Source organism: Falco punctatus (assembly GCF_963210335.1).
Source record: "Falco punctatus genome assembly, chromosome: 3".
In the NCBI taxonomy this organism is placed as follows: domain Eukaryota; kingdom Metazoa; phylum Chordata; class Aves; order Falconiformes; family Falconidae; genus Falco; species Falco punctatus.
The window spans coordinates 75,990,061-76,006,024 of record NC_137582.1 but is presented as its reverse complement, the minus strand read 5'-3'; the positions used below and the strand labels follow the sequence as shown (position 1 = coordinate 76,006,024).

The window sequence follows — 15,964 nt, the reverse complement described above, 5'->3', positions numbered from 1 at the left end:
CTTCAACACAGCTTTACCATTGGTCAGATTCTACTGCCTGTGTTGTACCTCCTTCCTCCAGAGAACAGACCACACTACTACCCCACCATCCAACCCCTCTCCCACACTCCTCGGGGCTATTTAACTACTTAGTGGGAACGAGCTACAGCTGCACATCATCCATGTCAATCAACCCACTGCCGCTGAGGCAAGGCCACAGCTGCATGTTCTCAATGCTGATCAACCCACGGCCTTCATTCCTCTACAACTGGCCTATAACAAGAGCACTATTCAAGCGTAGGGGAAAAGGTGCAACCCCTACCAACGTCTTTTAAAGGAAACACCAAGCAGAAAGAAAAATGCCAGATTTGATGAACTACTGTAGCCCTTCCCACAGTTCAAAAGGAGAAGGTGCAGCTCCAGGGTGGGATGTATTCAGGAAGCAGTGCCCAAGAGAATTTCAAGGGAGCAGAAGGGACACTATATCAAGCATCAAAATATGTTTTATTTAGGCTTTGTGTTCACTGCAGTCTACAAGATGTTTTAAAGAGTGATCATTCCAGCTTGCTTAACCACAAAGGGGAATGCAAAATAATGCTGACAACTGAAGAAGTCAAAACCATACAGAGCTCACTACCATGTAAGGCTAAATCTGGGGTCACTGCAAGTCTCCAAGGAGGGAGCAATCTACAAAACTATAACAGTTAATGCTGGAAATGAACCCATGAGCAACAACCCCAAATCTCATGGTTCAAGTTTAAAATTCAACTCTGATCATGAGGATAAGACTTTCCCAGGGACCTGGTGTTCCTTGAATCTTTCTCAGAAAGGTCTGATGATGTCCACATTGAAAAATGACTGGACAACAAGAGCACAATAGAGGCACTCTTGGGCAAAAATACTTTACATGCTCACATAATAGACAAGAAAATAGGCGATTACTTCTTTTTTTTCTGGATGTATCATTTCTCATAATACATATAAAAAGCTTTTGGTGCCACAATTAAATATGTATTGTGAAAAGGCTCAATGGTTAAAAATGTCAGACTTCAAATGCTTTTTGTTTAATAAAATAAACCTCAACAGAATAGCATAATAGCTCTCATTTCTACAGTGATTTCTCTTATCTTCTATTTAATTTTTCTATAGTTATCAAATACTTTAAACACTGCAAGTGACACTGTCAGGTAAAGGACATCTAAAGCTTCCAAGGATATTTATTAAAGAGTATTGTGTATATATGTTAATATGTTCAGCTGGGATGAAAGAAGACAGACAGAGGCAGCAAGTAATTATAAACCAAGTGATAGAGAAAAGTGGTAGACTACTACCAGGATGAATGGTCCAAAAGAGACCACTCATGCTCACATATCTCAACACAACATAGGCCAAAGAATCCTTCTTAGGAATTTCTGATTCTTGCCTGGTAATAATTAATAGCAAAGTCTATTGCGCCTGAACTTCAGGGAATAAATCTTGCTGGTTGTCAGTGATGAAATTTAAAATGGCCACTTGTGATTTGAAAGACATCTAAGACCAGGAATATTTTCACAGAGACCTGTGGACCAGTATCTGAGGGAAGCAATATTCTATCCAAAAAGCCAGAAAAACCGAGGGAGGAGGAGGAGGAAGAGATAAGGTAGAGGCTAAGAGTGGGTTTGGAATTCAATGCAGAAAAACATTACAAATTTGCACTGGCTGCAGGACATGTCACAGTGGTCCCCCACGGCTGCCAAGGAGAGATTACAGAAATCTGTGATCTGTGAGGGGGAACAGCCCTTCCCTGCTCAGTTACTAGTAATGACCAGCAAAGCAAACAAAACACTGGGAACTAAAGACTAGAGCAGAGACACTGGCGCTTAGCCCATCAAGAAGTCGCACAACCCTCAGCAACCTTATAATTATCAGAATAGAAAAGAACTTGAAAGGGCAATAAGGGTGCCAGCCTAGATCTTCAAAGGCCTCCAAATCTTACCTGTAGTAAAAGGGAAAGAGAAAGTCAGACTTCTGCTCATTAGATGTGATTATTAACTAAGCAGACAACCGCAGTACATCCATAAGCAATAGAAGAGACACATGACCCAAGTTACTGTTCTAAAGATCTTAAAGATTTTTTATGGAAATAGTCCAGAGCTTAGGAATCTCTTCCCATTCAGAAAAAAAAAAAAAAAAAAGCTAACACAGTTATTGGTCAAACTTTATGCTCCAGAACAGCACAATCACTGTGGCAATATATGTATCCTACATTGTTTTGTCAGACCTGTGTTTATTCTTTCTGTACCACAAAAAAATTGCCTGCTGGGAGCTCCATTGTAAGAACCAGAAGCCATGAAAGAATATGGGCAAGTCTATCCTTTTACAGTTTAGATATCGACTATTTTGCAACATTCATCTCTTGTATTTTGCATGTTCATATGGCCCCCTCTATTTCTACATTGCAGGCTTTCCATTTCTGATAAAGCAAGCAGTAATATTTTGTTATCCCTGTAAAATTTATATTTACACTACTTCCAATGTACTTGACTCACATATATTCTTCAGATTTACTGAACACCTGATACACAATTCCATGTAAAAATTTACAGGAATCACCTATAAATTCTGATATTTAGCAAATTAAGTCTTAAGTACGATAACAATTTCACTTAGTACCACGGCAAAACAAAAGGTACCTATTCCCCTTCTGGGACACAAAGAGCTCTCTCCAAGAACATTCAACGGTATTTAAGATTGAGAGCAAACATGCTCCTTGCATTGCAAAACACTGACTTCAATGGCTACTTTTCTGTTTGATGCAATTGATGCTTCAAACAAATTGTCTCCTCATTCAGTAGCAGTTCCAGTGTTATAATGATCAGTTTAGGATGGAGTTCATTTGCATGCTGGTCTAGAATCCATTTCTTGAAGTAATAAAGGTTTTGCAGCTGCTGATGTAAAAAGGATACTTAAAAGGCTAATACTACAGAATACCAACCCAAGAAACAACAATCTTACCTCTTTTATCTAGTTCTTATTATAATTGATCCCACTTAATCACATCTGGGATGAACTCAATTACTTAGCTGACTGTGCTTGTGAAAGGCTGATAGCATTTCACATCAACCTGCTACCTGACAAACTGGTTAAACAGCTCACGGCATAAGAAAAAACAGAGCAGCCTGCCCAAGTCTATCAAGGAGTTATGAAGCTGATGAGCTGCTCTTCTTTTCCAAGTCACACAACACTTTTGCTTCTTGAAGCAGAACTTTTTCCTTTGAGTAACAAGAAAAAACTACTGCTTACAGAGACAGGTCCCAGCTTTAGGGTCTTCCTAGGGACAGAGATAGGTTAGTCTTTCTTTGAATCCTCGTTCGATTGGGTGTTGTGACACTCCTCTGTTAGGCTTCTGCATACAAATGTTACTTTCGAAAGCCACCATCCCACACTTCAGGGCAACTGAAACAAGAAAGGAAACTGACATTTTGGGCAGTTTGAATTCATCCTTTCCTTAGCCAGGTCACCTTTGCATGGAAATATAATGACAAGAGTCATGACCTAGACAGATTGAAAATGAAGTGCTCAAGAGCTAAACAAACAACTCATGTTTAAAGAGAGGACTCAGGAGTAAAATTTGGTGGAAGGCAAAAGTATTACCCTGGAGCTGGACAGCACTAATTTAAGTCAGGAGTCCAAAAAGGCCCTCAAGATCAACCAGCCAATGCTGAGGTGGTAAAATATCTTGCATAATCTAAGCTATTCTGTATATGGGAAGTATACAAGGCATGACCTTTAGGTATTTTGCATGCGAGCACCTGCCTCTGGATTCTGGGAAGGCTGACTTGCTTAGCAGGCAATGAGTGATTCAGATGGATTTTTAATTGATTTGCCTGGACAAAGTAAATCCAGACACAGAGCCACTGCACACGGAGTCATAGAATCACAGGATACCAGGTTGGAAGGGACTTCAAGGATCATCTGGTCCAACCTTTCTTGGCCAAAGCACCGTCTCGACAAGAGGGCCCAGCACCCTGTCTAGCCAAATCTTAAAAGTGTCCAATGCTGGGGAATCCACCACTTCCATGGGGAGATTATTTCAATGGCTATTGTCCTTATTATAAAAAAAAATTATTCTTGTGTCCAATTGGAATCTCACCAGGAGTAACTCGTACCTATTACCCTTCATCTTTTCCATGTGACTCCTTGTAAAAGTGGAGTCTCCATCTTCTTTGTAGCCACCCTTTAAATACTGGAACATGGTGATAAGGTCTCCCCTAAGCCTTATTTTGTCAAGGCTGAACAAATCCAGTTCTCTCAGCTTTTCCTCATCTGGCAGGCTTCCCAGACCTTTGATCATCTTTTTGGACCACCTCTGGACCCTCTCCAGCCTGTTCACCTCCTTTTTGCATAGCAGGGACCAAAAGTGAATACAGTATTCCAGGTATGGCCTAAAAAGAGCTGAGTGGGATAATGACTTCTTTATCTTTGCTGGTGGATGCCTTGTTGATGCAACCCAGCATTCTATTGGCTTGCTTTGCCACAGTAGCACACTGTTCACTCACAGAATCACAGAATGGTCAGGGTTGGAAAGGGACCTCTGGAGATCATCTAGTCCAACCCTGCTAAAGCAGGTTCACCCACAACAGGTTCACAGGATCGTGTCCAGGCAGGTTTTGAATGTCTCTAGAAAGGGAGATGCCACAGTCTCCCTGGGCAGTCTGTTTCAGTGCTCTGTCACCCTCAGAGTAAAGGAAGTTTTTCCTCGTATTCAGATGGAACTTCCTGTGTTGAGCTTGTTGTCCACCAGGACTGCCAGGTCCCTTTCCACAGAGCTGCTCCCTAGACAGGTAGATCCCAGCCTGTGCTGCAAAAAAAAAATATGTTTTCCCAGGTGAAAGATCTTACACTTGTCCTTCTTGAACTTCATATGGTTCTTGTTAACCCACTCTTCCAGCCTATCCCAGTCTTCCTCCAGGCTGGCTCTCCTTTCCAAAGTGTCCACTTCCCCACTCAGTTTGGTATCATCAGCAAACTTCATCAGGGTACACTTGAGCCCATCACCCAGATCACTTGTTAAGATACTAAACAATGTTGGACCAGTACTGATCCCTAGGGGACCTCACTTGTGACAGGTTGCCAGTTTGAAAAAGAGCTATTTACCACCACGCTGTGGGTGCAGTCTGTCAGCCAGTTCCCCACCCACCCCACAGACCACTTGTCTAGATTGTAATGCCTCAGTTTCTCTATGAGAAGGCTGTGGGAAATCATATCAAAAGCCCTGGAGAAATCCAGGGAAACAACACCCACCGCTCATCCCACATCAACTGAGCAGGTTACTTTGTCATAGAGGGTGATCAGGTTTGTTAAGCACAATTTGCCCTTGTGAATCCGTGATGTCTTTTCCCTATCACATCCTTCATTTGACTTGTGATAGCCCTTGGGAGGATTCATTCCATAACTTTCCCAGGGACTGAAGTAAGACTGATGGGCCTATAACTTCTTGGAGGATCGCGATGGATGGCTATAGGCTGATTTTTAAAGACATGCAAGGAAGAAGAGGAGAACCTTGAATGTATAGAAGTAAACTACAGTGATTGTGGAAGCCCTATCAAATGCCCCTAGGTCAAGATCAGAGAGGTCAACTCCAAGTGGGACCTTACAGTAGGCATCTGCTACTGACCTCCAAACCAGGGCAATAAGACCAGCAAAGTACTATTTGGGTCACTTAAGCAAGCTTCAGGTCCCCATGTGCCAAAAGATGACCCAGTAGGGAAGAAGTCTGGCCTGGCTGAACAGAGAGCTTTGGCTGGAACTCAGGGAAAAAAGGAAAGTTCACCACCTTGAGAAGAAGGGGCAGCCAAGTCTGGAGGACTATAAGGATGTTGCGAGGTTTTGCTGGGAGAAGATCAGAAAAGCAAAAGCCCAGCTAGAACTCAGGGTGGTCACTGATAAGAAAAAATGTTTTTATAAATACATTAGAAACAGAAGGAGGGCCAAGGAGAATCTGCATCCTTGATTGGATGGGAGGGGGGGGAGGGGGAGGGGACATTGCCACAGAGGATGAGGAAAAGGCTGAGGTACTTAATGGCTTCCTCACTTCAGTCTTTAATAGTAAGACCAGTTACCTTCAGGGTACTGAGCCCGCTGAGCTGGAAGACAGGGATGAGGAGCAGAATGAAGTCCCCACAGTCCAGGAGGAAACAGTCAGTGACCTGCTGCTCCACTCAGACATGCACCAGTCTATGGGGCCAGATGGGATCCACCTGAGGGTACTGAGGGAGCTGGTGGAGCAGCTCACCAAGCCACTCTACATCATTTATCAACACCTCTGGCACACTGGAGAGGTCCAGTTGACTGGAGGTCAGCCAATGTGACATCCGTCTACAAGAAGGGACAGGAAAGAGGATCTGGGGAACTACAGGCCTGTCAGAATGACCTCGGTGCCAGGGAAGGTTATGTAGTGGATCATCCTGAGTGCCATCACGCAGCACGTGGAGGACAACTGGGGCATCAGGCCCAGCCAGGGGTTATGAAAGGCAGGTCCTGCTTGACGAACCTGATCTCCTTCTATGACAAGGTGACCCACCTAGTAGATGAGGGAAAGGCTGTGGATGTTGCCTACCTGGACCTTAATAAAGCCTTTGATACCATCTTCCACAGCATTCTCCTGGAGAAACTGGCTGCTCATGGCTTGGATGGGTGTACCCTACACTGGGTTAAAAACTGGCTGGACAGCCAAGCCCAAAGTGTGGTGGTGAATGGAGCTACATTCAGCTGGCAGCAGGACACCAGTGGTGTTCCCCAGGGCTCAGTGCTGGGGCCAGTCCTGATTAATATCTTTATCGATGATCTGGACGAGGGGATCGAGTGAACCCTCAGTAAGTTTGCAGATGACACCAAGTTCAGGGGGAGTGTTGATCTGCTGGAGGGCAGGAAGGCTCTGCAGAGGGATCTGGACAGGCTGGACTGATGGGCCAAGGCCGATTGTATGATGGTCCACAAGGAGAAGTGCCGGGTCACAACCACCCCACGCAGCGCTACAGGCCTGGGGAAGAGCGTCTGCAAAGCTGCCTGGTGGGAAAGGACCTGGGGGTGCTGTCAACAGCTGTCATGTGAGTTGTCCCACAATGTTTCAGATATTCATAACTTTCCAACTGGGCACGGAGCTCCAGTTCCTCCTGTTTGTTCCCCAGGCTGCATGCACTGGCATACGTACACTTGAGGTGCTTGGTCTTCTGGTTCTTATTTTGGGAGGCTGCTAAGGAACATTTGTACATGTACAATTTCTGTCCAGTACACAGCCCAGAGCTTTGAAACCTTCCTAAAAATCCCATCACAAGGTCAAAAATAATCCTGCTCGTTTGAGAGCATTGCTGAGTCAATGCAAAGTGCAATGAAGGAGCACAGGGAGGAACATCAATGTCAGCCAGCTTCCATTCTCCTTTACACTGGAGTAATGACTCCATTTAGGTCAAATGAGCAGAAGTCATTGCCGAGTTTCTAAAGCAGGTAAAAGGGAAACCAAATCCACAGAGAAAGCATATTTCTTGAATAAGCTGCTTTTCTTTTCTTTTTTCTTTTTTTTTAAACACTCCTCAAGAGTGGAGCTGCCCTTTGAAGTGAGATGTTACATGAGTTCCTTTCATCTTTTCAATGCATTTATTTTCATCTAATTAAAAAGTACAACAATGCAGGGAGATTCTTGGTATGCATTTAAAAGTAGTTCATTCAGATCCTATTTTTCACCTCTTAGAGATATTCTGTATCATCTTCATATGAAACAATAGTCTTGGCAAATTTAATTTTTACATTTTATACATTTGCTTGTTTATTCTAAATTGACATTTGCTAAAATTACAATAGCACCAAAGGTATACAGTGTCAAGCTTATGGGTTTAGGAACAGACTGTTTTTAGTCATATTTGTGCTCTTAGGTTAGTAATTGCCATCTCTGATATTAGCAGGGGAATGAATCTTAATTGGTCTCACTGCTTTCCAACATCAAAAAATAACATTTGCAAAAGGAGGTGTATTTGTTTTGCTTTTCTTTAACTTAAAATACATCATTACAGGTCTACGAAACCTTTAGGGCCCTGTTCTGCTCTTCAGCACATCTATTAACACATCCTGAGATAAAGTTCTCAGGTTCCTTTCTAGGGCGTTTGTGGCTCTTTAGAGGACATGCTCCCCTTGGTCTGGCATTGTCTCCCACAGATGATGCTGTTCATTTTTAGCAATTTGCCAGCTGTCTGTATTTAACTTTCTTAACTGGGTGAAACCCTGGTCATGTGAACACAAACAGCTGAATTTTAAGGCAGCATCACACAAGACCAAGCATTTATCTGTCGGCTTTTTGATCCTCTGCTAGTAAAACCTATGGAACACACTAAGTAAAACCCTAAGTACTCACTCCCTTTGGACTAAATACCTTTGTTTCACATGGTGGATGCAACTGAAGCAAGTAAATAAAATTAGGAGATAGCCTGTTGTAACAGGAATATATGCTGTCATTAAGCTTTACTTTCCTAATAATCAAATTGTGCATAACTGCCTGCACAGCAGCATGCTACAGTAGGCCAAGAATTTAAACACTAGGAGGGCAGTAAGAAATTACAGACATCTGAATAAGACACCTACTCTTACCACTTCAGCAACTCCTTTTTACCTCTAGTGGCACTTTACACGTTAGGAGTGATGACTGTTTCTCACAGAATGAAAGGGGAACACTTAACCAGTTCCCGAACAACTGCCACTTGTGGAGGAGCAAATTGAATGAATAAATCAATCCATTTTTATTTCTCAAATGTCACTGTGCATCTCTTCCTTATGTGCAATTTGGTGAACCTCTAACTGGTAACTTTGCTCACTACCTATACCTAGAAAAATCTTTCCCTTTTGCACTGAAAGATTAGTAATCCTTGAGTCTGTTACTCAAATCAGTCTAAATGGCTCATCCTGATTTTGCAAATTATCAGCTCCTCAGAGTTCTGCTTTTCAGTAAAAATCACACTTCTGACAACTATGCATCACAATTACTTTCAGCTGTATGCAAATTTTAATAAAATTAGATGTCTCCTCCTAATATAATTTTTACAACTAAGAGTTTACAATATATTTAAAAATATATTTATACAAGAGCTTTGCCCATACACATTGATTATGCAACAATGTATAAGTTACATCTCAGGGATAACGTACTTCCCTAGCAACTCCTACACAGACAGTTTAAAGTCAAAGAAAAATAAACCTACTTATTTTTCCCAGCCAGAAGAGTCATTGGTCACAAAAACACCTGCACCACATTTGTCACTGGCCAAAAGTTCCCTTCAAAATTCACACAAATTCACAAAACAGGCCAATGTGCTTTCATTGCATTGACAGGGCGGAGAGGGAGAAACAAAATAATCTTTCTCTTTAAAATTCCACCATGCAAAGGGATATTTCCTTGAGGTATATTAAATTTAAGTCTCCAGGAACATGAGACCTGCTGGTTAACTGGCCTCAAAGAATAATAAGTTCAACTATCAGCTTGTTAGCTTGCAATTTATACTCATCATCTTAACTTGTAACTTATTAATGTCAACAGGAACTCCATTAAGGTGCAATTCAGTGTGAGCAAGTATATTGCAAATGATTTCTGTATCTGTCTGAAAATTTAGCATTTGATATGCATTATTCTCCCATGATTAAATACCAATAATCCAAATGTTCACACCTCTGCTTCCCAAGGGAAGGTAATATACAGATATAACCCCAAGTAGTAGTTAAAGTGAGCAATCTGCAAAATGTATTTGCATAAACTGTTCACTGATCAGTTATGAGTAATGATTCATTAATAAAAATTCAAAGCCCTTTCTTTGATTTTCTCCTTAGGATGAAAGACATTCTGGAGATAAATTTTTCATGGGCAATAATCTGACCAGCTGTAATCATCTGTCCATGTTCAGTATTAACAGATTTGTTTATTTCCTCACGAAGACTGAGATGCAATCTTTCATCCTTAAACAGGTGTATTTGGTGATGAAGAATAAGTTTGTAATGAACTGCTAAAGACAAATCAATTTAAAATTTTGCAGACAAAAAAGGCTCCACTCGAACATGAATTTACTCTGAAAAATCAACATGTAAAAGTACCAGTGTCTACTCATGTGTGCCAGTGAGGCAGACCCAGATCAATGACCTTGGAAAATGTTAGCAGCAACTCATCCATAGATAACAGAGAAAAATGTTATCAGTGTTTGTTGTCTTGTCCACATATGTGGAACTGCCCATAGTTGGTGGCATATGCCAACTATGAGTAGTAACTCGTAACGTAGTACTAAGCAGCTAAATTCTGTTCAATGCATGATATATGTACCAACAACACCCTGTGTAACCAGAAAATCTGGCAGCCTGATAGAACTGGCATTATTAAATTACTGCTATAAAACAGCTTAGGTTTAAAAAAGTTCTGATTGGCCAGTTTGCATGTTGAGACTTTTGTGATAACAGTAAAATCATCAAAGCAGAATGAGGAGAGACAAATAAAAGGATGAATTTGGGTAATAAGGCATTCCAAGGTATACATGCAACCTTTTCAGAGCTAGGGGTTGCAGCCAACTGAGATGTTCATGAGGTAAAACATATTCATTCTGCCCCACTTTCATGTTTGAAAAAAAACATATTACATAGTAAGATATGCTACACCAAACCAGGAGCATCCTGGCAACCGTTTTACTGCAACACTTCCCAAGCTATCTTTCTACTTTGGGACGTCAGAACTACTATAATACGTAGACATCTTCCAATGTTTTTTTCAGCATTGTTATGAGGCTTGCTAGTATTCACGCTACCCTGGTGGAGGTCAACTGGTAGCATCTCACTCATACGATGAGGACAGGGAAGTTGAAGTAGTAAATGACTTTTCCTTCAAAGGATCTACTCTAAACAATTTGCCAGCCTTGGTCTGGATATTGGGAGTTACCAAATTTTCAGAAAGTTGAACTCACAACAGTGATACTGAATTAGCAAATACTCCTCATTTCTCACTGTTTTAAGTAGCCTGCTGCTTATATTGCAGAAAGCCAAGAACCCTTTCCATGCAATTGCCTCTTCTATTCAACAGGTGCGCAGCGATGGAGGGCCCAGGAATATCATGTGCTCATGTTATAAACAAAGGTAGCTGCTTTAGCTTTCACAGGTGTCTTGGACCTGCATTGATAAGGTCAGTAACTGGAGGAAGTTCTGGAAGTCTTCCAGTCACCTGAGTCCAGAAGAAAGGATCACTTCAACTAACAATTACTTCAAGGACTCAGGAAAATTCTGGCATGTTACCTGGTGTTGCAGATGCTTGAAGTAGGGAGCACAGAGAGATGACTGCTGTCTCTGGCTTTGACAGAAAAGAGCATGAGTCAGGTAGACGAGGAAACAGCCAGATAAAGAAACAGCAGAGAGTTATGAGTATGTGCATCAGTAGAGAAATAAAAAGTTTAATATTCATAGAAGCAGTTGTTATGTAAGTAATATCACCCCCGCTATCATCCAAATAGAAAACAGGATAACGAGTGGGTGATAAAAGCAGAGATGTTTATAAGCTAAGACAAAGTACGTGGGCTACAAAATGGAGGGATTAGAGCCTCTGTAGGACACCTGATGTTAGCATGTGGTAGAAAAATAATCACAAATAGAAAATGTGCTAAAGAAAACACAAATATAACAGAGATGATGGTGAAGAAAACAAAAATGTTTTGAATTGAAATCTCTTTGGTGAGATGTTCAAAACAAGCAGGACTGGTTGCTGAGATTTGCTATAGGCCATGCAGCTATGCAGAAAAAAAATGTTTTTTAGGTTAACAACAGATACTTTTCTATCACTTTCACAGAAATAAATACTACCTTAATTTTCCTACAAGAAAAACTAAGATAACAAAAATGGTTGAGTTCAATTATTCCTTAACATCTGAGCCAAAACCAAACAAAACCTGCTACTTTTTGTATCAAAATTTTATTTGATAATAAAATAATTATCTGAAAAATGTCTGTTACAGTTATACAATGGATAGAAGACTGACTGATAGAAATCCTCGTCAGAAGGATTAAAAGTTTACACTTTTAGCACAGATAAGCAACCTCAAATAACGTTTGGAATGTGATCAGGGCAAAATGAGACATTAATGAAATTACTTGGTCAGTAAAACTGAACTGAAGTTATCAGATACTTAGATACAGAGAAGACCTCAAATAACTTGAAGTTGAGGTTTAAAAATGCATGGGATGTTCATCCCAAAAGAATGAAAAGAGAAAGAAAAAGAACTTTCAGAAAAAGCCTCTAGCGATAACCTGCACTAAAATAAAAACACCTCTGAAAAGAGGTTTTAGCACTGCTTATAATAGCTGACATGAAATCAGAAAAAGAGCTGCTAAGTGAAGGAAGCTACTGCTGGAAAGACAGAAAGCACAGGGTTAAAGTAAGAATTCCCAAAAGCCAAGCCCTGACAAAGCAAATTGAACTGAATGGCAAACTATTCTTTATATAAAATCAAAGGAAAATGTAAATAATATATAATAACACACATAATATTTAATGAAATAAGGAATATAAATAAAAAGAAAGGATGGTGATTGCTATTCAAAAAGCAAAGAGCTGGAAGAGGATAAAGGGTCTGAAAACTAAAGAGTACTTGGTTCCAGATTTTAACAAGGACTCTGATGAAAAACATAGGTCAGGACAGGGTGACTCATGGCTGAAAGTATGTGGAAAGTGTGAAAACTGAAGTTATTGCAACTGGTGTGGAAACTCACTTCAAAGGTTTTAACATACCTGAACAGAGGCAGACAAACTATGTCCCAGTATAGTAAGAATTTGGCATGAAAAACTCGCAAGTCCAATAACACAGGCTAGTAAACAAATTTGTCAAATCAGGAACGGAAAACAGAAAACACAATAATTCTAGTGAAGAAAGGGAAACACAGCAATCCAGGCAACAACACATCTGTTAGCTTGACCTGTGTTATGTACCTCCTGAAAACAAGTTCTGAATGAAAGGACAATTAAATGAGTAAATAAAAGCATGTTCAAATGCACCATGGATTGTGCCAATGGAAAATCACACTCAGAGAAGCTGCCATTTTAAAATGGCATTATTTTTCTAGGCAAAGGAAATGCAGACCTAATTTATCTGGATTTCAGTAAAACATTACCTCTAGTAGCATATGAGATGCTATTACAGAGTAAGGAGAATCAGAAGAGTGCTACAGTAGGATAAGAAATTGTGCTAAAAGGGGACTATTAAGCTAGGAAAAAGTTACCTGTTTAGTTTCTCTAGGACTGGATTTGGGACAAGTATCTTTTTTAGTAGCCTCAGTAATGACCCTGGCATAAAAGGCAGGAATGTGAAAATAAAACAGGCTGCTGAAGTGAAATTTGGAGACTGTCATTGCAGAAGATAGGGCTGTATATTGTACACAGTAAGAAACAGATAACGTTGAAACCCCTAAAAACAGAAGCAAGATTAAACATATAATACGTTATAATGTATGATAAGTACATCGTCATGTACAAACCCTATTATGCAGTTAGGATTACCAGCATTAACTTCTGCCATGAACTGGAAGAGCATCATCTGAAACTTCAGATTCATTAGTTGATCAGATCAGTTATCAGCCAGCAAGCAGTGTGACAGACGAGAAAATATGCTAGGACTTACAGCTAGAAAAATATTAACACCATTAATAAAGGTATGATAAGATTTTCTGTGGCATGCTGAGTATGATTATCAGAGAAAGCCTATCTTATAAAAGTGTTCAGTTCACTTAGTATGGAAATTCAAAGCTAAGTAGAATTTTGGTAGGAGATGGTCTCTGCTTTTGGTCTAGATGGAAAAGGTGGGTAATGACGAGGGAGGAAAAACAGCGACAGAACAAAATGCAGACAAATGAGCTGAGCACAAGATAATGCAGACTGCAAAATAGAACTCTTGTGTCCATCCAAGATATAAGATTATGGAACAATTTTCCAACAGGAATAGCATGAACAAACTAAAACCTAACATGTACTCCCTCCCCTGTGCCAAACATCTCCCCCGCGTTCTGCACAGAGGCTCAGTATAAAGAAGGGATTATATAGTGTGGGTGTCCGTGACAGCAAATAGGTTGATTACATGACCCAGAAGGTTTTTGCCCCTCCTAAGAATCAAATAAATGAAACTGCTAAAATAGCAACTCCTCTCACTTTATGAAACTGCGTACGAAAAGAACAAAAATAAAGAAGTTTGTAACTTTGGGAACCTCTGAAAACCCTGCAGTCATCCCTCCTGATGATTTTCCTCTGACCAAGTAAGTTCCATCTGACGCCCAATCAAGGCAGTCCTGCTTGTGCAACGTCAGTTGCGTGAAGAGACTACTGAGACAAGAGCAAAAGAAATGCACTTCCTAACAGCTTTTTTTTCTTATAAATGTGCATGCGTGTTCCATCAGCCTGACAATATGGTGTATTGACTAGTTCCAGATGCTTCCAGTAAGGAGGGTCTCTGGTGATGGTGGTGAGGAATAAAAAGATGATCTTACTTAGATTAATTGTCATGGAAGTAAAAGGTGCTGTCAACAGCTGAATGATTTTATAAAAATAACACAGTAAAAATAGAACTACCCATGAATGTTTAGAACATTCCATGAACGTTTTTTTTACATAAAAGTACAGCAAATCGCTCTGCCTCAATCATATCAGACACAAAAGAATCATCAAGAAAGGATAACTGTACAGTGACATGACAATACAAAATACTAATTTGAAAAACTCAAGATGCACCAATAAAATAAGTCATCTATTCTCTCTAAATCTATCAATAAAAGTACTTTCGAAATTCAACTCTCTATGACTGTTTAATCCTCCTGGCTGGAAATATATTGAGTTTTTGTATATGCTATGCAGAGTAATATACCAGTAAGTACAAGACAAAATGGTTGCATGCCAAGTTTCACAGAATTGCATTCCCCCCCGCCCCCCCAAAATAGGTATGTTTTCTACAAAAACCTCGCTGGAGAAGGGTTTCTCATAGTTCTTTTACCAGCCAAAGACTAACCAGGGCTGAAATGAAACTACTTGCCTTTCCACCACTTTCATGTTTCAGGTACTGTACATAGATATTTCAGGGACATGCAGCCAGGTAAATGATGTTTGTAAAATAATAGGCCGTGAATAGGTCTAGTATGAACAGAAATTGCCAATAAAAGAACCAGCTGAGTTTGCACCAAATATAGTATTGTCTCTTTAGACTTGCTAACCATTGGTGAGAACTAAATACAGCAGAAAGCACGTATCTCTGCATGCAGGGAATGCATAATAATATACAAAAGAAAGTGTGATCACAGTTGAAAGTACGCTTAGTACTATAGAAGTAATGAAGTGCTTTGCAAAACAAGTCTTAGGAAGATAGCAAACAAAGCATAAAGGAAATTCACATTCATGGAGTTGACACAGGTTCTGACTTTGGTCAAAAGGATGCTGCGGTGTTTGTATCACAACGCAAAGGTAAGTAGCGCATAGCTTTGCTGTCCACAGCTTCGCTGTCAGACTCCTGAATTTCCCCATTCAAAGAAAAATAATTTGCATTAGCAGAATGGGAGCTCCCCAACAGTAGAAAATTACTCATTGGAAAACAAGTATGAATTTGGAGAGAAAAGGTACATGGAGTTGCCATTCACAAATATTATATACAGTTTTTAGGGACATAGAGGAAACATAGTAGTATTAAGCCTAAAATACCACCCATCCAGTATTTCCATGGTCAGAGGAATCCATGATTTTAATTTTTCTTCAATACTAGTCTTCTGTCAGAGAGCAAAAATCTGGTGGTTTATATGGCAGTTTCACATGGCACCTTAAAATGACACAACCAGTAGGTCAGTGCAAAGATTTGCCTTCAAAACAATTACTCACATAATGAATTCTAAATGTATTTCAGATCCTTTAATCTCTTACTATATGTAGAAAAACCCATATAAAACCTATTAAGTCTTGTCAGGCCATTCA

General features: G+C 40.2%; 1 protein-coding gene across 3 annotated transcripts in view; it reads right to left on the bottom strand.

The window, feature by feature from the left end:
- The window catches only part of MOCOS (molybdenum cofactor sulfurase), a 262,563-nt gene that overhangs the window by 105,216 nt on the left and 141,383 nt on the right, over positions 1-15,964 (bottom strand). The window lies entirely within an intron of this gene.